The 27,893-nt window shown below is 49.0% G+C and overlaps 2 protein-coding genes across 4 annotated transcripts in view; both read right to left on the reverse strand.

Annotated features, from left to right (window-relative positions):
• LOC138165419 (small ribosomal subunit protein eS8) overlaps positions 1 to 25,058 on the reverse strand; it is a 230,373-nt gene extending 205,315 nt beyond the window's left edge. Inside the window, exon 1 of the mRNA XM_069093755.1 lies at positions 25,052 to 25,058. The gene's annotated coding sequence lies outside the window, so the exon portion shown is untranslated. The remainder of the gene's footprint in view (positions 1 to 25,051) is intronic.
• The window catches only part of LOC138165415 (E3 ubiquitin-protein ligase RNF220), a 246,520-nt gene that overhangs the window by 94,140 nt on the left and 124,487 nt on the right, over positions 1 to 27,893 (reverse strand). The window lies entirely within an intron of this gene.

Below are 27,893 nucleotides of genomic sequence, written 5' to 3' on the forward strand. Positions count from 1 at the left end.
CTCCTCTCTGTCTCCCCCCTCTCTCCTCTCTCTTTTTCTCTCTCCTCTCTCATTCTCTGTCTCTCTCTTCTCTCCTTCCTCTCTCACCCTCTGTCCCTCTCTCTCTCCCTTCTCTCCTCTCTTTCTCTCTCATTCTGTCTCCTCCTCTTTCTCTCTCTCTCTCTCGGTCCCTCTGTGCCTCTCATAGTAGATCTCTTCCTGAAAGTACTACATCCCCCCCCCACCCCAGAATTGACTCCTGACTTCTCCCTTCGCTGGGTAAGTTATCTCTGACAGAACCATGCGCCGATCCCAGGGGCTCCCGAGGATCGCGGCTCTCTCCTTGGAGCTTGGAGTGTTACTGCGGCCCCCTCCCCGCCATGGGGGGCCTCAGCTTGGGATGCCTTTCCAGCCAGGCCGCCTCTTGCCCTTTTCCCTCTGCTTCAGAAGCCTGGGAGCTGCGGGGCATGCTCGTCCTCTGTGCAACCCCGACTCCCCCAAGGAGGTGGAGGGGGTAATTGCGTTAGGCTCTGGCATTAGCTCCCGTGAAGGATTGGCTGGGCAGAGGGGCCGCCACCCGCTTGCCTGAGTGCCGGGCTGCCCGTCCCTCCCGAGGGTAGGTTTAGCAGTGCTCATTGCTTTAACCAGGCTTTTTGTGGCCAGGCTCCCGCCTGGGCTTTACTCTCTAACGCTATTACTCCCTTGCCGAGGGCCTGCCCGGCCTGTGTTGGTCCCTCTGATAATTCACCTCCCAAGAAACTTTGCCTTTCTGACCTCCTCCTTCCTCCCTCCCTTGCCCAGTTCTCCATTCTGGGGCTTCGGACCCCCTGGGACAACTCACAGCAACTCTCGGCTGGGGGACACAACTCTGGGGGCTCCCTAGGAGGGAGGAAGAGGGAGTCAGCCAAGGTGGGGACCCCTCCAGTCCTGGATGCTGTCCCCTTGCCTTGGGCTGCTCAAAGTCATGGTGGCCTGGGTCTCTAACAGTGCAAAGTGGGCTTATAGGCAGAACCCCTCTAAAGCTCTCCTCCCACCAGCCTGAGAGGTGTTCCCCAAATGCCTGCTCAATGCTGGTGACTTCCTGGCCCCAGAACTCCCTCGGGGCACCACCTTTGGAAGAGAAGATACTGGTTGCCCAGTAGATGTGCCCTTGCCCAGTAGTCTTGCCCCTGAAAGGCCATACTGTGAAATGGATGGACTAGTCATTATTCAGTCAAATGACCCCATTTGTAGTTTTCTTGGCAAAGGTACTAGAGTGGTTTGTCATTTCCTTCTCCAGTTCATTTTATAGGTGAGGAAACTGAGGCAAACAGGGGGAAGCGACTCGGCCACGGTCAAACAGCTAGTAAGTGTCTGAGGCCAGATTTGAACTCAGGTCTTCCTGATCCCAGACTTGGCACTGTGTCCACTGAGCCACCTAGATTTGGGATCAAATGATTCACACCCAGTTTCACCCCTAACTGGCTATGTAATCAGTTTGCTAGGCAATCATGCCAGGTTTCCTGTCCCTCATCTGGAAACTGGGATGAGTAGGAAGACTGTCCATATACTTTGAAGGTGGGGAGGCCCTGGCTAGGCAGCACTTTGTCTGAAGATCTGGACCCTGAGCCTGATCCAGACCTCTCAAAGCCCAGCCACACCCTGGGGTGATGCCATCTTGAGCCGCATCTAGACGGACAGGGAGGGGAGAGTCACCTGGCCTCTGCCTCATCAGGTCACCTCTTGGGGACCTCACTGGTGTCTGGGCGCTCCATTTCAGGAATGACATTGATAAGTTGGATAGTGCCCAGAGGAAGATGATCAGGATGGGGATGGCGAAAGGCCTTGAATTTACTAGATGAAAATTGGCCAAAGGAACCTGGAGTGTTTAGCTTGGAGAGGAAAGAACTCGGGGGACACTTCAAATATTTGAAAGACGGTCACATGGAAGATTGGCCTTGATCCTTCTGCTTGGCTTCAGAAGCAGGAACAATGAACCACTCCCACACCTGATGTCTGGCTTACTACCAGGAGAGCCCAGCTCTCAGGGTTGTCAGAGGAAGAAAATTAGACACGGGTTGTAAAGGGCTCAACACAGTGTCGGCATATAGTAAGCGTTTAATAAATGCTTGGTTCCTTCCTTCCTGGCACCTACCTAAAGCCCACAGGGAACCGTGTGATGTCACTGACCTGGGACCCCCCTTGGGAGGAGATGAGAATGGGGAGCCTGGGGCCTCATGACGGCTGGCCACGCCCTGGGCACACAGCGCCCTACTGCCACAGCACTGTTTCCATCTGCCAAAACTCCCAAGCACTTTCCTCCTAAAGCCCCCCGACGTAAGGATGAGGATTATTCAATTCCACAAACACCTATTAAGCATCTACTGTATACAAAGACACTATGCTGAGCGGTGAGGAAGAAATTAAACTATCCTTGCCTGTCCAAAGTTAACATTCTAGCGGGGTCTGACGTGTGTCAGGCCATCAGTTGATAAGGGTTTGTGGAGTCCCTACTGAGCTCCCGGAGAAGAGTGTCTGTCAAGAGGGAGGGAGATACAGTGCTCACACAAAAGAGAGGCATAGATTCAGTCGTTTCACAAGGTAGAGAGCCCTGAGACATCAGGAGAGCCTCAAGACTTCTGGATTTGACCTCTGCTTGGGGAGGAAATAGCCATGAGGAATGAGGGTCACTCCCTGTGCAAAAGTTATGGTGGCGGGAGATGGAGCCACTGGGAAAGCTCATGGGAGCTCTTGGCTGGGGGACACAACTCTGGGGGCCCCCCCAAAAGGAGGAAGAGGGAGCCCGCCCAGGTGAGGACCCCTCCAGTCCTGGACACTGGCCCCTTGCCTTGGGCTGCTCAAAGCCATGCAGCCTCCAGATGTGGGAAACCTCCCGTGATCTGCACAATATAGGTGAATCGGTGCCTCGTGCTAGATGAGCACACCGTGTTTGGAGAATTCAGGCCTCCCAGATCCAGACACTGGGATGTTACATCCCCATCTGACGCAGACCTAGGAGGGATTTTCAAGACCTTGAAATGGGTCAGTTGCCCTCCTGGGTCGCTTCTCTTGCCCCAGGCATCTGGCACAGAGCTGGGCTATCAGTGGGATTTGGCAAGATTTGGCCCGCAGAAGGTTCTGCAGGAAGGTCCCTGAAGCCAATTCTGGCTCTTAAACTGAGCTCTGGAGAAGCTCAATAACTTGTCTGTGGTCAAGTCCAGAGCTGCTTCCTCTCTGGGGCTCGGAGGAGGCATCCTCGGGGTGACTGCCAGCACTGGGCTCAGGCTGGCCTCCTCCCTACCTGGTGGCCCCTGGCCCGGGTCCCTCCCTCTGCCCACTGCTGGCCAGGGGGAGCCAAGCTCAGCCAGATTGGAGTGGCTCGGCTGCAAGACTGAAGGCACTCCTATATCTCTCCCCTGCAAATGGCCTCATAAAAGTGACAGGGAGACGCACATATGGATGCTTGTTAAATTTTTATTACTAATCACCTCCAAAGTCGGTCACTATATTTAACCCAGGCAGGGAGGGCGGTGGTGGCAGAGAATGGAGATGTCAAAGCCAGAGGTGGGGGAGGCAGGGATGGGGGGATGCAGAGGGGGCGGGGGGAGGCAGGCAGATGCCGGAAAGACCCCGCCTCACAGTTGCCAATACTGGGCCTTCCCAGCAGCCCTGGGCTTGGCCAAGGGCTCCTGGCAGGAGCCCCTTCTCCTTGCTGCGCCCCCATCTCTACCCTGGCCATCCCCTCACTCTACCATCTTGGGAGCTCCTGGGCCAGGCTGTGGGGGAGTGGAGCCCTCCAGCAGGTCAGGGAGCTCCCAGCCACAGTCTAAGGATTCTGATGAGGAGCTCCCACGACTCTGTAGGGTTTTCAGAGTGCCCTGGGAGGGAAATAGAGGAGAGGACAAGAGGGGGAAGCACAACAAGCATTGATTAGCAGCCAGGATCCTCCCTCCTTCTCCTCTTATTAATTCTTTGACTTGGGAGTCCTGGGTTCGAGTTCTGCATTTGAGCGGTACTATTCCGTATCCTTTCTCAGACTTGGCTTTTTGAGAGGAGGCTTCAAGCCTGAATGGAATCTCAGGTCCTTGGCTACTCACTGAGAGGGCAAAGGTTCCTCAGCCAGGCCCAAGGGACATCACTGCTGGGCAAGCAGTCCTTGGATCGCCCCTAAAGTATCTGGGCACCCCAGAAAGCACTTAAAATCCCAAAGCTTCCATTCCCCCAGGTGGAAAATGTGCACAGTGACATTTGCATCACCAACAGCACAAGGCAACATTTTGGGAACTCTAAAGCCTTGGAAAACTATTGTTATTTACTATCACTATTATTTTATTATTGTCTCTGATGCCAGGGGAGGTGAGAAGTCTCCTAGGATCACACCATTGGTAAGCTGGGACCCAAGCCCACCTGCTTCTGATGCCCCCCTCCCTTCTGTCCCTCCCAGGCTCAGTGAGGGAGAAGGGCTCACTCTAAGTCCCAGGAGGAAAAAGTGAAGGGTCCATCTAAGAACTAGGCAGCCTTATTCCCAGGCCACAATTTACTGAAAGAACACAGATTGGGGGCCAGAGGACACCCATTCCTCCTTCCTTCACTACCCCTAGGCTTCCCATCTATCCCAAGACCTAGTGGGCTCAAAGACCAGGCACACTCTGCCTATGCCTGGTCCAGGGGTGGGAAACCTGCAGCTTTGAGGCCACATGTAGCCTTCTAGGTCCTAAAGTGTAGCCTTGTGACTGAGTCCAAATTTTACAGAACAAATCCTTTTATTAAGGGGATTTATTCTGTGAAGTTTGGATTCAGTCAAAGGACTGCACTTGAGGACCTAGAGAGCCACATGTAGCCTTGAGGCCCTAGGTTCCCCACCTGTGGTCAGTCTTCTTTTTGGGGGTCATCTTGAATGAGGGACCTCAAAGCCTCTGCAATGAAGTGGTTCTGTGAAATCTAGAATATTTTGACTTATTAGAAAATGGCATCTGTTCTCCCTGTTCCTTGTTATCTGGATCTTTTAGGATATACATGCTGGGTGGGGTCCCGATAAAAATTGCTGATGCATGGATGCCTTTTGTCTTTTACAACACAATATCCCCCACTTCCTCTTACTATTCCCACATTGTATCCATCCTGCTAACTAAAAACCAGTTTTTTTTTTTAAAGCCATGAGACAAAAGCCCACACCTGACCACATCCTCAATAATCTGAATGGATTTGTTCACTAGACCAGCACCACAGTGTTCAGCCCAGGGTCAGCATGGGTGACCCACTGCCCAGGAATGGCGCAGAAAGGAAAGATCGAGGGACCCCTGCTAGAAGGGCCCTGGGTTGAGGAAAGAATTCTAGGTTTGGATCGCAGAGCCTGTTAACTTGTGTTAATTTGGATAAATTGTTCACCCTCTCTGGTCCTCAGTTTCCTCATCTGTTAAAAATGGGTTTTAATAAAATGATCTCTAAGGTGCCCTACAGCTCTAAATCCTATGGGGGGAAAGCTTTCCCACTGTTCTTATGGGAAAGATGGGGAGATGTGTGCCTGATAGCAGGCTCTAAACACACCTGTCTGCAAAAATGTTGCTATTAAAGGATGGTCCTTTGTTACCTGAAGAAGCTCCTGGTCAGTGAAGGAATTTTCAATTTTCAATTTCCTGAAAGCTGGAATCACATTTGCTCTTCTTCCTACTGAATTCTGGGCCCAACTCATGTTTCTGTCTGTTTTGGATAAATATCATGATACCTTCCTGGTCCTCTCCATGCCACAGGACCTGGGTTCCAGCTTCCATCTCTGACTCCATCCTCCGCCTCTGACTCCAGACTCTACCTCTGACTCCAATCTCTACCTCTGACTCCATCCTCCACCTCTGACTCCAGCCTCTACCTCTGACTCCATCCTCCACTTCTGACTCCAGCCTCTACCTTTGACTCTGGCCTCCACCTCTGACTCTGGCCTCCAGTTCTGACTCCGGCCTCCACCTCTGACTCCAGCCTCCACCTCTGACTCCAGCCTCTACCTCTGACTCCGGCCTCCACCTCTGACTCCAGCCTCCACCTCTTACTCTATCCTCCACCTCTGACTCCATCCTCCACCTCTGATCCAGCCTCCACCCCTGACTCCATCCTCCACCTCTGACTCCAGCCTCCTCCTCTGACTCCAGCCTCCAGTTTTGACTCCAGCCTCCACCTCTGACTCCATCCTCCACCTCTGACTCTGGCTTCCACCTCTGACTCTGGTCTCTACTTCTGGGACCCAAGGCTTCCGATTAGTGAACAGTTGCAGACTCATCTGTCACTTCCCTTTATCCTCCCTCCCCATACCCTCCCACTTAACAGCTCTATACTGAGAACAGTAATCAATTCGATAGTGCCATTTCTGGAAAGGGCTTGCCAACCAATGCCTAGGACTCCAATCCCCATTCCCTCTGATTTCCCCGTCTGAAACACTCCTCTCTGCCCATGACAATACTACCCCGTATATGCTGACCTCCCTTACTAGGATGTGACCTCTTTGGGGGCAGGCACTGTCTTGCTTCTTTGTGTTTGTGTCCCTGGGTCTTTTTGATGCACTGGGCACACAGTGAGTGCTTAATGAAAGACTTTTGAATGCATTCTATAGGTTATTTATCCAACTGCATGTCATAAATAGGCAAATAGATGATCTTCTGCTTTGTGGATGGTCAGACCAAACTCCCTGGAGTAACAGCCGGCTTCTTCCAGGAAGTTGTGCAAGGGTCCTGGGGATTTGTGGGAGCCGTCAGCAAACTAGAACATCTGGGAGATGTCCCCCCCCCACTCCCCTCGGACGCTGCCCTGCATCTCCTCCATCAAAGCCAGCAGGGAACACCTGTGCCGAGCGAGCCTCTCCCTGACTGATGCCTTGCCTGGCGTCTCTGATCAGAGGGTCACCAAATGGGGTTGCTGCTCTTCTATCTTTCAAGTAGCTTCGACTGGGTTTGATGGATGGATGGGAGACACCTTGTGGGAAGGGAGACTTCAAGGCAATGTTTGCTCTAATGCTTTTTCATAATCAACAAACCATAAGCAGAGTGTTTCCTTGGGTTCTTAGCATCCTTCAGCCAACTGTCAACTAGCTTACAAGCAGGGGGTAACTGTAGCAGATGAAAGCCTGCTTGTGCCCCCTGATACTCTTAATGAACATGCCTGAATTTGTGTGTAGATGAATCTCATGGCTTTGGTGCAGATGGGAGAGCTGGCATCTAGGCTGGAGATGGCTGATGGTCTTTCTCAGTTGGTCTTTTTCATTATTAATAAAGCCCAAGATGCCTTTGGGGAGAAGAAGCAGAGAAGAAGGTCTTTTCAGGTCTGACATGAAGAAGGTGCCTTGTTTTAGGGGCAAAGGATCTAGACACAATTTATATCCATGACTCGTGGCAAGGCACAACCTCTTTTGACCTCAATTTTCTCATCTGTAAAATGGGAATTATACATATATATATATATATATATATGTATAGTATGGATTTGACCTTTGCCTCCACAAGAGAGATGCTCAGTAGCCCTAATGCTGTCACAGCTATGGGAGTTATGGTCATTATATGACCAAGTGAACACTAACTTTTCTCTCCAGTTAAACCTTCCTTGGCCGTGGAGGAGAGAAAGGAAAGTACTATACTCCCCCATCATCCAGAAGGTGGCAATTCTTGCCAGCCCCACCTTAGCCCATCAGAGGATGCCTGCCCCCTGACCTCCTGAGTTCAGCTGATAATGCTTTTTGCTTACAGGCCCCTCCTTCCTTAGCAGGTTCCCCATCCTTGGGCTCCCTTGTCCTCTCAGCCACCCTGGGGGGCATCCTTGGCCAGGCAGAGCTCTGTCTCCATCCTGGGTGGGCTGGACGCTCCCACTCCCCTCCCTCTCTGTCTTCCCCTCCCTGCCAATAGATCTAGCTAATGAACACACACGACAATGGCCTCCTCTTCCCACTTAATGCTCAGAGTGCTGACTTTAGAAGCTTGGCTCTGCACTTGTCTGCTCAAGGCCTTAAATCACTCTCTGGAAAAGGCTTAGCAAAGGGAAATGAAGGCAATGGCCTGGCCGTGGGGTGGGAACCTGTTTTCCCTCCCCCTGGTCCAGAACGGACAGTGCATAGGGGAAGGGAGAGGGCCAGGGGCCAGGACATAGGAATGAGGCTAGAATGGTCCTACCTGGGGCAGCCAAGGCTCAGGAGGTGGGGTCAGGGTCAGGGCCCTGGCCAAAGCCACAGCATGAGGCCAAGGACACAAGATGGGGGTGGGGGTGGGGTGTAAATAACAGAGCAGTTGGCCAGGCCAAACTGGCTCTGCAGGGAGAAAAGAACATGGCTGGCTGGGGTGGGCATAGGGTGACTGAGAAGATCTAGCATGGGCTTGAGGGGTACCTTCAAGGTAGAGGTGACTGGAAAGTGAAATGGAGAACCAGGTAGGAAGACAGGATCATAAAGGCCATCCTTTCTTTTCACAAAGGATGAGGCTGGGACCCCGAATGGGGCAGAGACATGCCCAAGGCTTCAAAGAGTCTGCTGCCCAGCTGGCATTCAAGCCTAGGCCCCCTGGCTCCAGAGCCCCTGATCTCACCTGGCATTCAGCTCTTCAGAAACCAGAGGTCCCTAGGAGGATGGGGTGGGGTTGGGCTGGGGAGAGATGCCTGGAATTCCTCAGGAGTTAGACAGCAGACCTCCACAAAGGGCCCCAAATCTGAGGTTCCAGCCTTGGCTCCCAGGTCCCACTTTGAGAAGGAACAGTCCACAGTCTCTACCTGGAGTCCAAAGGTTTCCCCAAACACCCTTCTCAGCCATGAACTCGATCAACAGGGAAATCTTTCTATGGGAGACTCCCTTGTGGTGAGGATTTGGGGCAGTGAGGGGGCTTGGAGATAAACAAAATAAATAGTCAGACTCCTAGTCTAACTGGGAAAATGAGGCAGACAGACGTCACGAAACAGAAAGAACAATCCCCTTCATGCCATCCCCCATCAACATCTACCCATCCTTTAGGCAATGAGTCCAATGCCACCTTGTGCTTCAGATCTTTCTTGGTCAGCTCAGTGGGCCTCTCTCTTACCCTCATCTTTACCTCCAAAATATTTTCTATGTGGATCTTGGGGCCCAGATTTTCCAGAATGGCTCTGATGCTACAGAATCTCAGATCTATGCCTTAATGAGAATCCCTTCGATGCCCGGACATGTGGCCGGCTAGTTTTTCCTGATGACTTCTGGTGAAGGGGAGCCCACCAGCCACTGGGAGGAAATTTTTCCCTGTGTGAACCCTGAATCTACCATCCTACAATTCCCCCCTTCCCATGTCCTCCCCAAGGGCATCCAGTTCTGCTGTCTGAGACCAAACCGAGCAAATCCCCTCCCAGCCCTTCTAAGCCTTCTCTTCTCCACACGCTAACGAATCTCCATTTCGTTTGGCCAAGTCTCACACGACACAGACTTAAGGCCCTTCCTCAGCTCAGTCACCTCTCTCTTAGATTCAGCACCCAGAACTGAATAACGTGATGCCTATTGTAAGGAAGCACTTCTGGAGACGTCGCCTGATTTGGGAAGGGGGCAGTGGCGCTGCCATCCTTTCACCCTGCACACTACAGATAATGGAGTCTAAAGTTCACTTAGCAATTTTGGTACATTGCTGAGCTCACTAAAAGCCCTGGATTTTTTTTTTTCAAACCAGCTGCTGTCCAGCCACACCTCCCCATCTTGTACAAATGAACCCAATGTCAGACTTGGCTTTTGTCTCCATTTCATTTCATTTTACCCAAGGCAGCATGGCATAATGACTAGAGGACTGGCCTCAAAGCCAGGAAGACCCAGAGTCAAGTTGTGTGACCCTGGGTAGATCACTTAACCTCTCTCTGTCCCAGGGAATGCAGGGAAATTGCAGAGAAAATACTACCTCACTTTGGAGTCCCGACGAAATTCCAAGTCTGACTTCTGTCTCCTATCTTCTATTCTCTTCTATTTCATGTTCTAGCCTAGCATAGCGAGTGATCTTTCGATCCTAGTGATAGAATCCTGTGTTTATAATTTCTTTCCCATCTTCCCCCAAAACTGAAATGACCTGGGTACTTTGCCACCGATTCTACTGGTAAAGATAAAGGAAAGCTACCAAGGAAGCTATGTAGAAGTAGGGGCATTCACATGCCACTGGCAGTTTTGTAAATTGTTGAAATCTCTTTGAAGAAGTTTCAGAAAACACACCACGAGAGTCCCAGAACTGAACGTGCCCTTTGATCCTGAAATGTAGCTGGTGAGATCATATCCCAAGGAAATAATGAAAAATGCCATAAGATATCATCTAGCATCATGACAATGCCTGGCACACAGCAGGACCTTAATACATGTCAGTTAATTGGTATTTGAATCAGTATTGGGGATTTTGGAAGAGAGGACAAGGGCTCTTGAAAATCCTTCCTCAGATGGGCACTATACTGAATCCTTCCTCGAAGGGAAGTGGGTGGGGCGGGCCAGAAACAATCTGGTCACTCACCGGGCTTAGGGTTCATGGGCCATCCCTGACAGTGAGCTGGGAGTTGGAGGCATTTTTCAGGCCGGAAAGAAGAGTTTAGGGGTGGGTATCACAGAGGGCTCAGGCTTTGGAAAAGAAGAGGAGGCAGCATGGCACTGACCCTGGTAGGGAGCTGATCTGAGGGAGGCAGAGTCCAGGAACATGGCACCATGATCCAAACCTTTGGAACCTTAGAGAGCATTCTCCCATTTTACAGATGAGGATACTGAGGCCCAGGGAAGGGCAGTGATTAGCCCAAAGTTACACACAGCATGAATCAGTGTCAAGGATCTACCTAGGGTCCCCTGGAATTCCAGTCCATTGCTCTAACCATCCTACCATGCTTCCTGTCCCTCCAAGGTCTTCTCTTCAAAGTGAAGTTCCTTTCTCCCTCCCTATCTCCCTCATTGCCTGTCCCCTCCCTTTCCTTCTCTCCTCAATTCCCCAGGTCTGCTTGTGAGTTGTTGAGTATTGATCTGCCTAATGGGAAGGATCTGATTCCTGCAGCCAGGCTCACTGTTCTGCTTTGGGCTGGGGGCTTTAAGCCCTAAGGGTTGATTGAAGGATCTGTGACCTTGTGAGGGGTCTGATTCTGGAACTCCTAGGCTTTACCTTAGGAAAAGTCTGGGGACCTAGGCCTGAAGCTAAGCCTTAGGGTAGAGTTCTTGGGGATCAACTTAGTGTAGTCAGGCCTTCCACAGCATAGGCTGGGCCAGGACTTAGGGCCAGGGCTAAGGGTAGGGGCAGGATGTCCCCAGGTCCCTGTTTCACCTCCCTGGCTCAGTCTTCCTTCCCTTTGTCCTCAGCCTCCCTCATTCCCACTCCAGTTCTGTCTTTCCCGGAATGCCTAGCCTGTGAAAAGAGCAGGCAGGCATCTCTCCCCAGTCAATGGGCTGCTTCTCTTACCCCCTGCCTCGGGTCCTCTGGGGTGACACCAGAGACCCTGCTCGATAATGCCCTGTGAGTGCTATTGGCAGTTCTCAGCTCTTTGGAGGGCAGAGCAAATTGGAAACCTTGTCCTGAGTACAAACAGAGCTGGGGGTGCTGGTTCTCAGGGGCACACTGGTGGGAGGGAAGCCAGTAATGAGGAAAGGCACTGCCCTCCCAGGCAAGCACAGGAGCTGTGGGCGTGTTGGCTGCTAGCCCTGCCTGCCTTGGCTACCTGAAGGGCTGGTCGTCCTAGAGAAGACAGGGCGCATTTGCTCTGCTTGGCCTCAGGGGACAGGGATAAATGAAGATGTCATATAGAGGGAGATTTAGGGTCTTTGCAAAGAAATACATTCCAACAAGGAGAGCCATCCCAAAGCCCACCAAGCTGCCTGCAGAAAGAAGCACTGATCTCCCTGTCACTTAATTTCTTCGCCCTTCCTTGGAATCTCTACTTCTAGACCTCAATTTTCCCAGTAAAGTAGGAGTCATAATTCTTTGCGGGGAGGGAGGAGGGAGTCTTGGGGAGAAAGGAGTTTGGAACAGCTGCTGTGATTCCCTCTTGGGAATCTCGACTGGGCTTTAATATCATGCCTCAACTGCCTCTCACCCTGGAATATCCCTCCGCTCTGTGGGTTCCGTTCCCTTCTCCCACTGGTGAGTTCCTCTGGGGGGGGGTGAGGGGGGAGGTTCCATTTTGAGGAAAAGGCCCAGGCTGGCCAACCTTCATTCCTTTCCTGGAACTACTTCTGCCTTTCTGAACTTTGCCACTGTGACCTCGTGACCTCTCGAGGGTGCCTTCCTCTTCTTGTTTTTCACATTCCTTTTATGTTTTATCTCCCCTCTTTAGAATGTAAGCTCCTTGAAGTCAGAGGCTTTCTTTTTAGCTTGTATTTATCATATAAATGACTGGAACATAGTAAGGACTTAATAAAAGTTTATTGCTTAACCAGAGATTGCTTCAGGATTGAACTATCCCTCCTCTAAGATCTTGTACACTTCTGGGGTTCTCTGCTGGGTTGGTTTCCTAGAACAGAACAGATTCCTCAACTCCAGACCCTGGGGTGACATCTGGCACAGGCCCACTTTGCTGGTCTTTGGGCCGGCTAGGTGCGCTCTCCACTGCTTGGCTTAAAACCATTGAGATTTCTCCTCTCTTTCCCAGCCATCTCATGCACTCTACATCTCAGACTAGTAACTGATTCTTATATTTCACTCATTCTCTCCCCTTTGAGAACTGTCTCTCTTCTATGCTCTCTTCCTCCAAGACCAAGCTAAGGAATCCCTTCCCTAAAGCCTGCTCTGACGTCCACAATTCAATTCAATTCAGCAAACATTTCACAGAATTTCAGAGTTGGAAGGGACCTCAGAAGCCTCTATTCCAACCCACAAGTGAAGAGGGATCCCTCTCTGATGCTTCAGCAAACAGTGGTCTTCCAGGTTCCTAGTAAAGATCCTCAGTGAGGGAGACCCATTTTCCTCTCTTCCCAATCTTGATTCTATAGGTAACTGATTCATCTTCACACTGGCTTCTACTCTTTCAATCTCTTGACTCTTTATCTCTTTGCTGTTTTCACACTGTTGTAGTTAAGTTGACTAGTCATAGCTGACTCTTTGTGACCCCATTTTGGGATTTTCTTGGCAAAGATACTGGAGTGGCTTGCCATTTCCTGCTCCAACTCATTTGACAGATGAGGTAACTGAGGCAAACAGGGTGAAGTGACTTGCCCAGGGTCACACAGCTAGTAAGTATCAGAGATCACATTTGAACTCAGGTCTTTCTGACTCAGTCCTCTATGTACGGAACCACCAAGCTGCCCATTTTCACCATTGCCAAACCCTATTTCTGAGTTACCCCACCACTACAATCTCCTGTTTGATAATCTTGCCTGAGCAAAGGCAATCCTTTTCTTTCCTGACAGAATCTAAAACATTTCCCCACAAGCAGCTGTTCGAAACTTTCCTCTTTTCTCCCCAAGACTTCCTTCCCTCCCAGCAAAGAACTGTGACTAATACTTTACTGGGGAAATTGAGGACATTTGCCCTGAGCTACCTTCCCCTTTCCTTCTCTGCATCTGAAATCCTTGATATTGCCTCCCATTTTCTGCTCTCTAAAGGGGAAGTGACCCTTCTCCCTGCCAGGGCCAACCCCTCTACTGATAATCTAGCTAGGACCCCTTCCCCTCTCCTCTCCTCCAAATTTTTCCCCAAGAACAGTCTTTCTAATCTTCAATCTCCCTTTCTCCAAGTCTGTTTAATCCTGCATAATTGGAAGCTTCCTGAGGGCAGAGACTTTCATTTCTGCCTTTGTACCTCTGGTGCCGGAGGCGGTACATAGCAGGTACTTAACAAATGCTAGATTGCTTAATTATTTGACTTTCCCAGGTGGCTCCTCACTTTTGTGGATAGGTTTTACTATCAGGAAGGCAGCTAGTATCTAAATAATTGGAATGCTAGACCTGGAGTCAGGAAGACTGTGAGTTCAAATCCAGACTCAGAAGTTTATTAGCTGAGCGACCTTGAGCAAGTCACTTAACCCTGTTTGCCTCAGTTTCCTCACCTGTAAAATGAGCTGCAGAAGGAAATGGCAAACCACTCCAGTATCCTTGTCCAGAAAACCCCAAATGGGGTCATGTAAAGTTGGATGGGACTGAACAACAACATTGTCAGGAAGCTTTTTTTTTTACCTCAAGTCTAAATCTGCCTCTTTGAAACTCGGCTCTTTCAATTGCTCTGAAGTCTGACCTCTGGGGCCAAGGAGAACAAGACTAATCCCTCTTCTATGTGACAGCCCTTCAAATACTGGAGGAGACCTATCACACCCCAATTCTCCTAACTAAACATCCAGGTTCCTTCAACTATTCGCAGGAAGTCAAGACCCTTCCCTATCCTGGTCTGCTTCCTCTGAATATTCTCCAGTTTGTCCATTCTTCCTAAAATATGGTGCCCAGAAGTGAAGCCAAGACTCCAGATGAAGTCTGCCGGGGGCAGAGGACAGTGGGATTATCACCTGCCAGTTGCTGGAAGCTCTGCCGATTCTTAATGTAATTAAGATTAATTAAAAATCACTTTAGTTTTTTCAGTTGCCTCATTACCCTGCTGACTCAGATTGAGTTTGCAGTCCCCTAAAGCCCTCAGATCTTTAGACAAACAGCTGTCTTGCTATATATCTTACCCATCTCTTCAAAGGCACTCCACCTCCTCTGGTCTCCATGCCTGGAATACCCTCTGCTCCCCCTCCACCTCTTAGAATGCCTAGTTTCCTTCAAGGATTATCTCAAGTACTACTTTCTGTAGGGAAGCCTTCCCTGGTCTCCACCCCACCCCACCCTGCCCCAAATGATCCTGTAAGTGGTATGGAATTTGTAGTTACATATATATATGTTCTCATTGTCTTCCCCAGCTAGACTGTAAGCTCCTTGAGGGTTGGGGTGGTTTCACTTTTGTCTTTGTAACTCCAGCATCTATTACAACACTGGGTACACACAGTAGGCATTTGCTAAATGCTTGTTGAATGATTGGCTGATTGTGAAATCAGGTTTTTGAACCTAAATTCAAGACTTGATAATTATCCCTTTTGGGATAAATTGGGATAATTTAATTATCCCCATTAGAAGGCAGCTAAGTGGCTCAGTGGATAGGTTCTGGGTCTGGAATCAGGAAGACCTGAGTTCAAATGTGACCTTAGACACTTATTAGCTGTGTGACCCTCGGCAAGTCACTTGATCTCTGCCTTAATCCACTGGAGAAGGAAAGTTTCAATCACTAATATCTTTGCCAAGAAAACCTCATAGACACAAAGAGTCAGATCCAAGTGAGCAACAATTATCTCAATTAAATTTCAAATTATCCAATCTGCCCTGTCCTTCCCACATTTTGCGGAATCTAGACTCCGTTATCCAGGCTTTTTAGCCTTCCCTCAAACTCTGCACCATGTGTAGAGTTGATAAAGCAGTCCACTCATGACTTTCTCAGTTATTGATGAAAATGTTAGGTCCATTCTCCTGGAGACCTCCTTCCAGGGATCCACTTGATGTCTGAAGTTGGCATGGGGTGGGGGGGGTCCTGTGTATACCTGAAGGTCTCCAAAAAAATCAATATTTTGTGTCTCATTGTTGTTTGTATTTTTAAAGTATAGTTTAGTTGATTTAAAAATTAGGTTTAGTTCAGTTTTAGTGTCTTTAGTTTGATGAATAAAAATAATATCCGTTATCATTTGCTATTGTTTAATCCTTTTCAGTCATGTATGACTCTTCCTGACCCCATCTGGGGTTTTCTTGGTAAAGATACTGGAGTGATTTGCCATTTCCTTCTCCATCTCATAATACAGACTAGGAAATTGAGGCAAACAGGGTGAAGTGACTTGCCCAGGGTCACACAACTAGTAAGTGTCTGAGGCCAGATTTGAACTCAGGAAGCTGAGTCTTCCTGACTCCAAGCCCAGTGCTCCATACAATGTGCCACCTAGCTGCCCCAGATCCTTTATTATTAGCCATTCAATGTTTCTGCCTCAAAAAACATAAAATTCTCTGGCTACACATCCTAGTGAAATGTGTTGCTTATGCCCCTACTGATAGTGCTATTGTCTTACCTGCATCTTTCAATCTTTTCTACTAGAAGAACACAAGAGACATGATGACTAAAATTTAGAAGCCCCTTTCTGAGCTAGGAGCACTTAGTGTTTAAATGGCCTCCAGGCCTAGTGCCCAGAAGAAGACGCTGACCTCGGTGGGGCTGCTAGATGCCTCATCCCCGGAGTGAAGAGAGCCCATCAAAGAGCCCTTAACTAGGTACCCTGCCTGCTGGGGGCTCTCACGTTTCCTCCTTCCAGCAGCTCCTGGCATTGGTGACCTGAGGATCTCAGGCAAATCCTTATTTCAAGCTCAGACAGTGTGTATGTGTGTTCATGCATGTCTACACATGGTGAGCTGACCCTGGGTCCAGGAGTGCAGGAAGGACCTCAGCCACTGCTGGGACTCAGCTTTGGTTCCCCAGCTAAAGAGATCAGAAGGTGGCCTGGGCCCTCTTCCTCCCTATTCTCTCCATTGGCTAAAGTCTACTAGTATCTAATCTGAATAATTAGTCTAGAGTGCAAGTCTCTGGAACTCCTGAATGGTGAAGAAGACTGGGTAAGATTAATCAGTCAGTCAGTCAACATTTATTAAGCACCAGAGGCTAGGGGTGGTGGTGGAAGAATTGGGGGTGGGGACAATTAACCAGGGCCTGACTCCTTTGGTGGCGTGTGGCCTTTGCTCACAGTCTTTCTGGAACTTGGACCAGATGGGAACCCAGGCTCAGGATAAATAAACCAATGAAATCTGAGAAAACAACCTTCCTGACATCACCCCAACCCCTGTGAAGAAGGGTCTGTCTGGGGGCCTCAGTGCTCCCCCTCCTTCATGGGGATCCCCCATCCTTCCCCCTCTGCCTGTCCCAGGTCAGCCTATCCCAGCCCAAGCCAGCCCAGTCCCTGCCGTGCGCCATGTTTTCCTAACATGGTGAACACATGCTTTCTCTGGAGGAACATTTATTTTCCCCGAGGCCTCACAGCTCTCAGCATGGGACATGGTTCTGTCCTTTCTAACCAAAAGGGAAGGGAGAAGGACGGGGCAGGGGGGCGGGGGAGGAGGCTGGCCCAGACTGGGACAGAGTAGGAGGGCTGCCACCTGCTTGGGACTGGGAGACATTTCAGACACCCTTAGAGTTGTGGCTCTGCTAGCTTCTAGAAGGCCAGGACTGAACAGAAGACCAGGCCTAGCTTGGTGTAAGCTCTGCAGAATCATAGGTAGAAAAGGGGTGAAATCTCAGGCTCCTGAGATCTGGAAGTAGTCTCCAGGACTCCTTATTTTATACCCAAAAAACTAGGAAAGGCGAGTCCCCTGCCAGATTGCACATCAGAGCAAGGGGTCAGTGACAGATGCAAGATTTGGACTGTTGAACCAGGATCCTCTCTAAACTATGATTCCTCAAAAGCAGTGCAAAAGTCCCTGACAGCTGAACCCAGGCCAGCTGTGGGGGAAGCCCAATAATCTGAAAAATTAGTCTAGAGTGCAGGTTTCTGGGAGTCCTGAATGGGAAAGAAGACTAGCAGTCAGTCAGTGAACATTTATTAAGCACTTATTATATGCCAGGCACTATGTTAAATTGCTGGGGATACAGAAGGAGGCGAAAGACAGACCCCACCCTCAAGGAACTCAGAATCTAATGGGAGACACAACATGCAAAGAAATATATGGAAAGCAAGCTCTAGCCAGGATAAATAGAAAATAACAAAGAGGGGAAGGCACTGGAATGAAGAGAAGTTGGAGAAAGCTTTGGACTTCTTCACAATCAGAGCTGTGCCCGCGTGGGATGGTGGCCCTGGGAAGACATTTTCGGAGGCCTCTGCGGGAGTCCAAATGAAGTCTTCTCAGGGCTGTCCTGAGGGATCCTGCTTAGGAGCAGGTTGGACCAGATGCCCTCCAAGGCTGCTTCTGACTTTGGGTTCAGCTATTTGGGGAACTTGGAGGTCAAGAAAACCTTCCTCATTTTCTATTTTCTATATATTCATGTTGTTGTTTTAATCTTCAAATTGGGAGTCAGAAGACTTGACATCTAGTCTTGACTTTCCCACTTACAATCTGTGTGACCTCAAGTAAGTCACATCACCCATCACTTTCCTAATCCGTTAAATGAATCTGCTTGATTAGATAATTTCTTGGATGGTTTAAATCCTATGAAACCCTGGATGGGGAACCTCAATTGTCCCTTGGTCTTCTGGAACTCTGTCAGAAGCCTAGCAGCTAACTTAACTCGAGGTCCTGATGCAAGGAAGTCAATATGACATCATAGGTTGCACCGAGCCTGGTTGGGATGCAGCCCATGATGGGTTCTAGGAGTATGATAGGAGCTTATTCAGAAAGAATAGTACAGGTCGTAAAGGGAGAAGACTAACAATATATGATAAGAAGAGACACCGATGGAAGAAAGAGTAAGGAATGGAAGGAGGGAGTGTAGTGGCCAGAATTTGGGTGAAAGTAAGTGGAGGGAGAAATGGAGGAGGAGACTAGACACATGGCAGATTCTGGCAGAAAGAGGAAATAGATAGAGTTGGGGAAACAGGTCACAAGCCTGGCTTCTCAAAAGAGAGAAGTATGGCTGCAGAGCAAACCCATGTCCACCATCTTGGATTTAAGGAGGACAAGGAGATGATGGCCATCGACACGCGACGAATGTACAAATATGCCGTAGCCCTATAAAAATAATGTAAGGAGTGGTAAAGCTCAGAATGAACAGGTTGGAAAAGCAATCTAAGGGTAATAAAGAAGAGAATTTTAAAAAATAATACAAATTAGAGACAAGGGGAAGATCAGAGAAGGGAGATATTTTCTGCTTTGGCCAAACCAGATAATCATAACAGATGATAGATAGAGGGAAGGTGGGGCTCTTAGACTTTTACTTTACTTACTTTTCAAAGTACTTCTTTACAAAGGAGAAACATCTTTGGACTAGAGAGGACAGTAGTTCTTAACCTGGGGTTAATGAACTTTTTCATACACACACATCTACACACAGTATATATGTACATACATATATGCATATATTTATATATACACAAACACATGTATGGATATACACACATTTATAGCCATATTTTAGTGTAATTGGTTTCTGCTGTAAACCTTTATCATTTTGCCTTATGCATCTAAAAAGATGATTCTGAGAAGGGTTTCACCAGATTGCCCAAGGGGTCCAAGACATCACGAAGAGGAAGAACTATTGACTCCTTGAATAAAGACAAGGGAGGACATAGTAAGCAAGCACCTTGGTACCTTTGATGGATTTAAGAAGTCAGTAGGCCCACATGAACTACATTTAGAGTAATAGCTCATAATAGCCCTTTAAGGGTTGTAAAGTCCTCTGTGCGTATATATGATGTCTTTTGCTACTCCCAATAACCCTGTGAGGTAGGGTGCTGAATGAACTGGAAGATGGAGTTGTGCAAATACCATCAGAGACCTTTGGAAGAATGGAGAGAAGTGCTACCAGACTGAAGAAGGGTAAATGTCTCAGTTTTCAAAAAAGGAAAGAAATACAGCCTACAAACTACAGGCCAGAGAACTAAACTCTTCTAATGGACAAAATTCTACCACGTCTTACTAAAGTTTTTCTTCCTCTTACAAACCTTTATTTTTCAAGGCTCCTTTCAAGGACCTTCTCCTACAGAAATTCTTTCAAGAACTCTATACTTGATGGTATTCTCTCCTCAAAATCATCCAAGCTTTACTTAGCTATAAATAGTGTATTTCCCCTATTAGAATGTAAGCTCATTGAGGGCAGGGCTTGTATTTTGGTTTGTCTTGATATTCAGAGTGCCTTGCATAATGCCTTATACAAAGTAGACATTTAATAAATGCTTTATTGATGCTGAATTGAAATGAGTAAAATTGACTATCTCAAAAAGGAGGCAGGGATCCCCAGGAGGCAGCCTGGCTTCATGAAGACCGACTACGCCAGATTCAGCTCATTCTGTGACAAGGTTACTGGAAAATCAGGGGAATGTTGTCAGTTTAGTATACCTAGGTTTTATCAAGTGGATTTAGGTCCAGTTGACTCTGCCATACTCAACTCATTGTTGGTTCAATGGTCACTTGTCAGGAGGATTCCAGTGGAGAGTCCCAGATATCTATGGCTGGCTCTGTGTTATTTTAGCAATTTTTTTCATTGACTTAAAGAGATAGATGTTATTCTTATTAAATTTACAAATGATCCAAAGCTGGGAAGGGGACAGCTAACACGCTGGACAACTGAGCCAGAATCCAAGAAAATCTTGACAAGCTAGAATCTTGGGCTGAATCCAATCATCTAAATAGGGATAAATATCAAGTTTTACACATGGGTTAAAAAAATCACCTTCAAAAGCATGAAATAGGGGACATGTAGCTAGTTAGCAGTATGTCTGAAAAAGGTCTGAGGATTTTGGTTCACTCCCAGCTCAATATGAGCCCCCAAATATGGCAGCTAAGAAAGCTAAGGCAACTTTAAGCTACCTTAAGAGAGAATAGTTTCTAGACTTGGGAGGTCCTTCTGCCTTCAGCCCTAGTCAGACCACATGGGATCAGTTCTGGCTGCCACATTTTGGGAAGGATGTTGGTGAGCTGGAGTGCATCCAATGGAGGGCAACCAGGAGGGTAGAATGGCCTTGAGAGCATGCCAAGTGAGGATCAGATGGAGGAAATAGAGATGTTTAGCCTAGAGAGAAGACTGTGTTCAAGCATCAGAAGATCAACCTGTTCCACTTGGCCCCATCAGGCAGAATCAGGGGCAATGTTTCCACAAAAAAGCAGATTTTTATCTAAATGTGAGGCCAGTTTTCCTGATGCTGAGCACTACTCTGAAGTGAAGAGACTTCCTTGGAAAGGCATTGGCTCCCCCTGGCTGGAAGGAGATGCCCTAGCTGGATTGATCGCCAAGGGGATTCTTGCTCAGGTGAGAGTTGGCCCCTTCTGACTTTGAGTTTTGCGAATCTGGGCCTGTGATGATTTCGACATTTTCCCTCAGCTCTAGGGTCCTAGGGAATTCTGCAGCCGATCCTTCATTTTGGGCTCAGGCTGGTTCTTTCCTGGTGTGCTTCTCTCCAGGAAGAAGACCTCCCTTTACCCTTTCCTTGTGCTCAGATTTGGTACTAGACCTTTGAGATCATGCATTTCCCCCCTGATAGTTTACAGCTATAGAAACTAAGATTCAAGCTGGGCCAAGTTCACACACTTGATCTTGGGCAGAGCCTGGATTCACCCAGTTCTGCTGACACCAAACTAGTGTTCTTCCCACTGGGCCATACAACCCCTCCTCTAGTCTTGGATCTGAAATGTGGACTTTGATATGGATTGAGCAGGTCACTTCCTCTCTCTTAAACTTAGCTTCCTCTTTGGTAGAATGGGGCTATTAATGCTTGGACTCCCCACCGTCAGAGGGTGGTCATAAGGACAGTGCCGTCCAGAGTGTGTTTCTTGCCCTGCAGCCCAGGTGAGGTGGGTTGGTAACCCTGCAATGAGCAGCCCTTGAGAGGTAGGGGATGTCATCCTCACTTAGGCTGAAGCACAGGCTGGGCGGTGGGATGTCAGGGACTCTGGAACAAACGTTCCATCTCAAGGTAACCTGATCCTGTAAGGCAGGCCCCCTCTGATGTGGGCTCCTCGCCTTTCAGAGCATTAGGGGAGCAACATTTCATGGAAAATTCAATAAATCCCCCTGTACAGCCAGACGTCTGTAAACAATGGCTTCCAAATTCAATCAGGCTGGGGACCCAGAGCAGCATTTATGAGCTCTAACGCGCAATATTATATAGGAGAGTGAGGAGCCAGGGACTGGGGGAGGGAGGGACTTCCTGGAAGATGAAAGGTCCCATGCTGCCCTTGCTCTCTACCCCCTCCCTATAGGAATCATTGCCCAGGTGCAGAGGAAGAGAGGGAGAGGGGGTGAGAGAGAGAGACAGAGAGAGAGAGAGACAGAGACAGAGACAGAGAGAGACAGAGAGAGAGAGAGACAGAGAGAGACAGAGAGAGAGAGAGAGAGAGAGACAGAGAGAGAGAGAGACAGAGAGAGAGAGAGACAGAGACAGAGACAGAGACAGAGAGAGAGACAGAGAGAGAGAGAGACAGAGAGAGACAGAGACAGAGACAGAGAGACAGAGAGACAGAGAGAGCCCTGCCTTGGAATGGCAATGGCTCTGGATCTGGGTGCAACCATCACCCCCAGGGGTGTGAGAAAGGCAAGGGGGTATCCAAACTCTGAGACCTGGCCAGGGTGGGTAGGTGTCTTCTGCATCATCTATGGCTGGGAGTCATCTCAACCAGCCAGTTCCCCCAGAGACACAGTGGCAGTCAGGCAACCCAGTCATGGATATAAGTAGGAGTCCTGTGAGTATACTGTTTAGAGACTAACGATGTCTGTCTGGAAATAGGCTTTCTATCCATGCAATATATCCACCCAATCAAACTTCCAAGGTGGCAGGAGCTACCCACAACTCTTTAAATCCTTCTGCATGTCTTCTAGCACCCAAGCTTTAGATATCACCCAGGAAATGCCTCTGCTCTGGGTCAGCCCTCTATCCAATTCAGACAAACGTTATGGAGCAGACACTAAGTACACCAATCTTTTCAAGAATTCAGGGGAGGAGATTCCAGAGTCCCCAGAATTCTAGGTCCAATTCCCTACCAGTTTAAGATATCTGATATACACTTTCTAAGGTCAATCTAGTCTGGATCTCTTAGAATGGTTCCCTTTTGCCCCTCACCAGCTCTCCACACTGGGCTATCACTCTTGGATGCTGCCACCCTCAACTTCTCCATTCTTGCCCAGGAAGGCTCTTTTACACTTGAGCCTAGGGCTTCAAACAACCAAGTAATTGGCCTCTTCCAGCTTGACCCCTACTCATACTACTTCCACTTAAGCGAATCCTTCCCAGAAGTTACCTTGAGGCTCTAGGTAGAACCCCCAGAGGATCTGCTGGTATCCTTGCTCCTCTCTTGGCTGTCCCAGCTCCCAGCTCTCTCTAATACCTCTGAAAAGTCTGTCTGGCCCACTCAAGGGCTTCCCAAATGGGCTGCTGGAGAGAATACCCAGAAAAAATACCAGAATTGTGTGTGGTATCTTCTCCTGGAGAGGGAGGAGCAGCTCTGCCTAGACTTCTCCAGGCGATAATCTTATCCAGGGGTGGCTTGAGGAGAGTTTGGTCTTTCCAGTACACTATGTTGCCATGGAGGCCATATACCCAGCCTCTTCTGACAGGCTTCTCAGCTTCTTTTCTCTTCTCTCAAGCTCTGGATTAGAGGGAAGGCAGAACTGTAGACAGAGAATGCTGGAATTGCTCTCCCTGTTGGGGACATGGGTCTTGTGTAGGTCAAAAAGAGGAGATTCTAGTTTTGTCTCAGACTTCGAGGCTTCATCCTGCCTTAGTTTCTCAGAATCACACAATATGAGAGCTTGGAGGGACCTCAGTGATGTCTGGTCTAACCCATGCTCATAAAGAATTCCTACTGAAATAATATTTGTAAAGCACTTAGCACAGTGTCTGGCATACAGTAAGTGTTTAATAAATGCTTGCTCCCTCCCTGCCCCTCTTCTTATTGAAATACACCTGACAAGTGATCAAACAGCTAAGAGCTCCACTTCATCTCTCTCTATACTTCTCCCCTGGAGATTTCATTCATGTTCACAGTTTCAATGTTCACACCAAGCACTCTACAATCCAGTGACACAGGCTTCCTTTCTGTTCCTCCATCTCCAACCTCCCTGTTTTTGCACTAGCTGTTCCCCATGCCTGGAATGCTCTCCCTCCTCATCTTTCCCTTTTGGCTTTCTTGAAGTCTCAGCTAAAGTCTCACCTTCTATAACAAGCCTTCCCTTTGTTAATTTCTCTCCAATTTATCCCATACATCTACCTCTTCTTTGAACATACTTATTTGCATGTTGTCTCCCCCAATAGTCAGTGAATTCCTTGAAAGAAAGGGCTGTTTTTTTTTTTTATTTCTTTGTCTCCCCTGCCCTTCCCCTGGCACCTAGTGGGAACTCATCAAATACTTTTTCACTAGACTATGGTCCCCAAATCTTGATTTCTAGCCAGAATTTCTTTTTCTTTTTGCCTTTTTGGAGGGCAATTGGGGTGAAGTAACTTGCCCAAGGTTACATGACTAGTTTTTTTGTGTGGGGGTATTAAGTGTCTGAGGCTGGGACTGAACTTGGGTCCTCCTGACTCCAGGGCCAGTGCTTTATTTTTTTGGCTTTTTAGAGGGCCATTGGGGTTAAGTGACTTGCCCAAGGTCACATGGCTAGTTTTTGTGTTAAGTGTCTGAGGCCGGATTTGAACTTAGATCCTCCTGACTCCAGGGCTCTATTCACTGCGCGACCTAGCCACCCCCAGAATTTCTTCTCTGAACCTCAGCCCTATACTTTCAGTTGTTTGTTGTTGGAGAGAGTGTGGGGTAGTGGCTAGAGCTCTGTTCTTAGAGTTGGGGACACTTAGTTTCAAATCCTATCACTAGCATTTACTAGTGGTGTGATGATAGGCCAATTACTGGACCTCTCAGCCTGTTTCCTCATCAGCAAAAGGGGAATAATGACATCTGGTTCACTGCCTCTTAAGGTTGTGGGGAGGATTGAATGAGACCACATTTGTAAAGCTCTTTGTAAATCTTCCAGGGCTATAAACATATCAGAAATGTAGATAATGAAAAACCCCAAATATGTCCATTACAGTGTGTGTGTGTGTGTGTGTATGTGTGTGTGTGTGTGTGTGTGTGCGTGTTTTAAAGAAAAGGTTATGATCTCTTTGGTACCTCCAATTCAACGATCCAAAATGGAGTCTTCTCCCCAAGTCCAGTCACTGGAGCCTGGGGCTTCTCTGTGGCTGTTAAGGGAACAAATGCCATCCTCCTGGCCCTGCCAAGTAGAGTGGGCATCATCTCTGGCTCTCCCCTGCTCCCCAACAACCTTGTTCTTCAGACTTATATTTTTTGCATTTAATCCTCCCCCCTTTCCCCATTCCTGCCCCCCCACCCCATACCCACCACCATTGCATGAATCCAGGCAGCTTTGTATCACTGTCCTCTCCACCAAGGCCCACCAAGCTGCCTTTCTGCCTCTCCCCACCCCAGACACACCAACCCTTGTAATTGCTGCTTCTCTGATCCCTCCCCCCTGCCCCATGTACACACAGCCAGAGAGCAGAAATACACATTGGCAGCCATTTGTGTGCCTAATGACTTTGCTCCAGTCCCCTTCATTTTTTACTTTCTTGACCCTCCAATATAGTCACAGTCACATGGATGCATGGAGACTTGGCAATTTCTCTGGTTTCTGTCTCTGGCTCTCTCTCTGTTCCCACCACTCCAAGCCTATATGCGGGTGTGCACACACATGTCCTGGGCTCATTCTCCCCCTTCCTCCCTCCCTTCCTGACTGCTGTTAAGGATCAGTCCCCAAAGAAAAATGCCCAATTTGTCATGTCCTGTCCAGCTGTTAGCCTCCCGTTGGTAAAAGCCATGGGGAAGACTTACTTCTGCCCATCTATTTATTTGCTGCTTGGACAATAAAAGGCCCCAGGCCTGCTGGGCTCTTCATAATAAAGCCACCAACGATTCCCCCACAGCCCCCTCCCCCGTGTCAACAACACTAGGCAACCTGCAGGTGTCACTGGGCATTAACCCCTGGCCTGGCCTGGCCTGGCCTCCTCTATGTATCCCCCAGGAGGGGGAGGGGAAAAGGGGGAGGGAAGACAGGGCGGGGTAGGGTATGTGTGTGTGTATGTGTGTGTGAGTGTGTGTGTGTGTGTGTGTGTGTGTGTGTGTGTGTGTGGTGGTAGTGGCACAAAGAAGTAAGTCCTGGAGGGTGGGCTGGGATGGGCTGGGAGATAGCCTGGGAGATGAGATAGGCCAGACCCAAATAGAAAGTGTACTGAACTGCCCAAAAATTGCTGGGGGAGGCAAGCAGTCCACTAGCAGTTCTGGCTGGGGGGCTGGGGCCCAGGCCTACCGCATACCACCCACCCACACAAGCACCCACCCACTGAGGCCCACGTCTCTAGGCTGGCTCTGGAGTTGGCTGCCGCACCTAGCAACGCTGTTGAGGAATGTGGCAGTTCACCATGGAGAGCTCCCTGCAGGGAGGCCCCGGGCCCCAGGCTGCCCCACCTCCCCAGCTCACTGCAGGTCCCCCATTTTCCTCATCTGATACCCACCCCTCCTCCTCCTGCTGGGCTGCCCACTTTGCCAGCGGGGAAGGTGGTCTTTGGGTGCGGACAGTCCACAAAACTGATGCCCAAGGCAAAGCCAGGTTATCCTCCCATCTGGCATGGAAAAATGGTGTGGGGGAGGGGGTCACTTACTGCGGCCCAGCAGGGAGGCCTCCTCTTGTCTTTAGATGTCAGCCTGAGTTACTAATCACACAGAATAACAGCACCCAGGATTCCCCCCCTCACACCCTTTTCATATGCTCCCCATCCCCTTCCTGAAGACAACAATGTAATCCCTTCCTTCCCCACTGACCCTCTCTGCCTGGGGCCAGGGCTTCTCCATACTGCACAGGGAATGGTGTACCCAGCAGGGGTTGGCTTAGATTGGATGCCCCAGAACCCAGGACCTCTTTGCATAGCTGCAGGCTCAGAAGGGGGCAGGTCTCTGTTTCCAAGACCTGGGATCCCTGATCCTCTTTCCTGCCCAGAAGGATTTGATCTTTCCCCAGGACAAATCTTCCCATGACCAGTGGAGCCCAGACCCAGGCTGTCTGGAGGCTACCCTGTTTAGAGGAGGTGACTAAAGAAATTCTGGGCCCATCTTTCCTGCCTAGGCCTTCTCCATGACCACCCCTAGGGCCTCAGAAAGCTCTCAGCAGCTGTTCTGCTTAAGAGGAGAGTGGTGGAGACACTGAGATCCACCCACCAACTTAGAATTCGAAGTAATAGAAGACAGGGCCTGCAATGGGACAGGAGTAGGGGGTGTGGAGGTGGGGGGGGAGGGATACAATAAAAGGAGGGATGTCAGATTAGGGGCAGAAGAGCTAAAGTAAAGAGTGATGAGCTGAGGCGGGCCAGGAAAGCTAAGGCCAAAAGAAAGGGCTTTTTTTTTTTCTGTTTGGAGAAACTATCCTCTGGAATCCCTTGCCAAACCCATTCCTGGATGACTCTCCCCCTCTGCCATCTCCTTCACTTCTGCTCACATCTTGTTGAACGGCACTAATCCATGCTGATTGGGTCTGCTACAAATATCTGTTATCCAACCTCATCCGGGTCCTCACTGAAGCAAAGCAAACCTTTTACTCCTCTCTGATTGATTCTTTATTGTCTCACCATAGGGACTTCAGTTCCAGCCTCCAACACCTCCCTCTACCCCACTCTCTCCCTCTCCCTCTCTCTCTCTCTCACACACACACACACACACACACACACACACACAATGCATGCATGCACACAGTGCACACACGCATACACACATGTGCGCACACACACGGACACACACAATGCATACATGCACACGGTGCACACATGCGCACACACACGGACACACACAATGCACACACTCACACAGTGCACACACGGACACACACACACACACACACACACACACACACTGGCTTTCCTGCTGTTCCTCCCATTTTCATCCTCATCACTCCTTGTCACCATCACCAGCATCTCTATAGAGATTTAAGGTTTGCAAAGCACCGTACTTAGGCTATCTCAGTCGGTCCTCACAACCATTCTATGAGGCCGGTGCTGTTATTATCCCCACTTTACAAGTGAAGAAAAACCCCAACAACCATGATGTTCTGTCTCCTGACTGTGGCTTTGCCTACTCTCCCCCCACCCCCTAACAGTTATCTTGTGTTGGGTTCGGAGATAGCAATGCTGTCTGTCCAGTTAGACTGTAAACTCCCTGCAGGCAGGGACTGCTTCCCTTTTGCCTTTGTAGCCCCAGCACCACGCACGGTGACTGTCATATAATGGACACTTAATAGCTTGTTTATCGGTGGAAAGAGAGGCATCAAAGT

The sequence above is a fragment of the Petaurus breviceps genome, unplaced genomic scaffold, assembly GCF_028583685.1.
Source record: "Petaurus breviceps papuanus isolate PSGF00001 unplaced genomic scaffold, PetGlider_PUasm1.0 208, whole genome shotgun sequence".
In the NCBI taxonomy this organism is placed as follows: domain Eukaryota; kingdom Metazoa; phylum Chordata; class Mammalia; order Diprotodontia; family Petauridae; genus Petaurus; species Petaurus breviceps.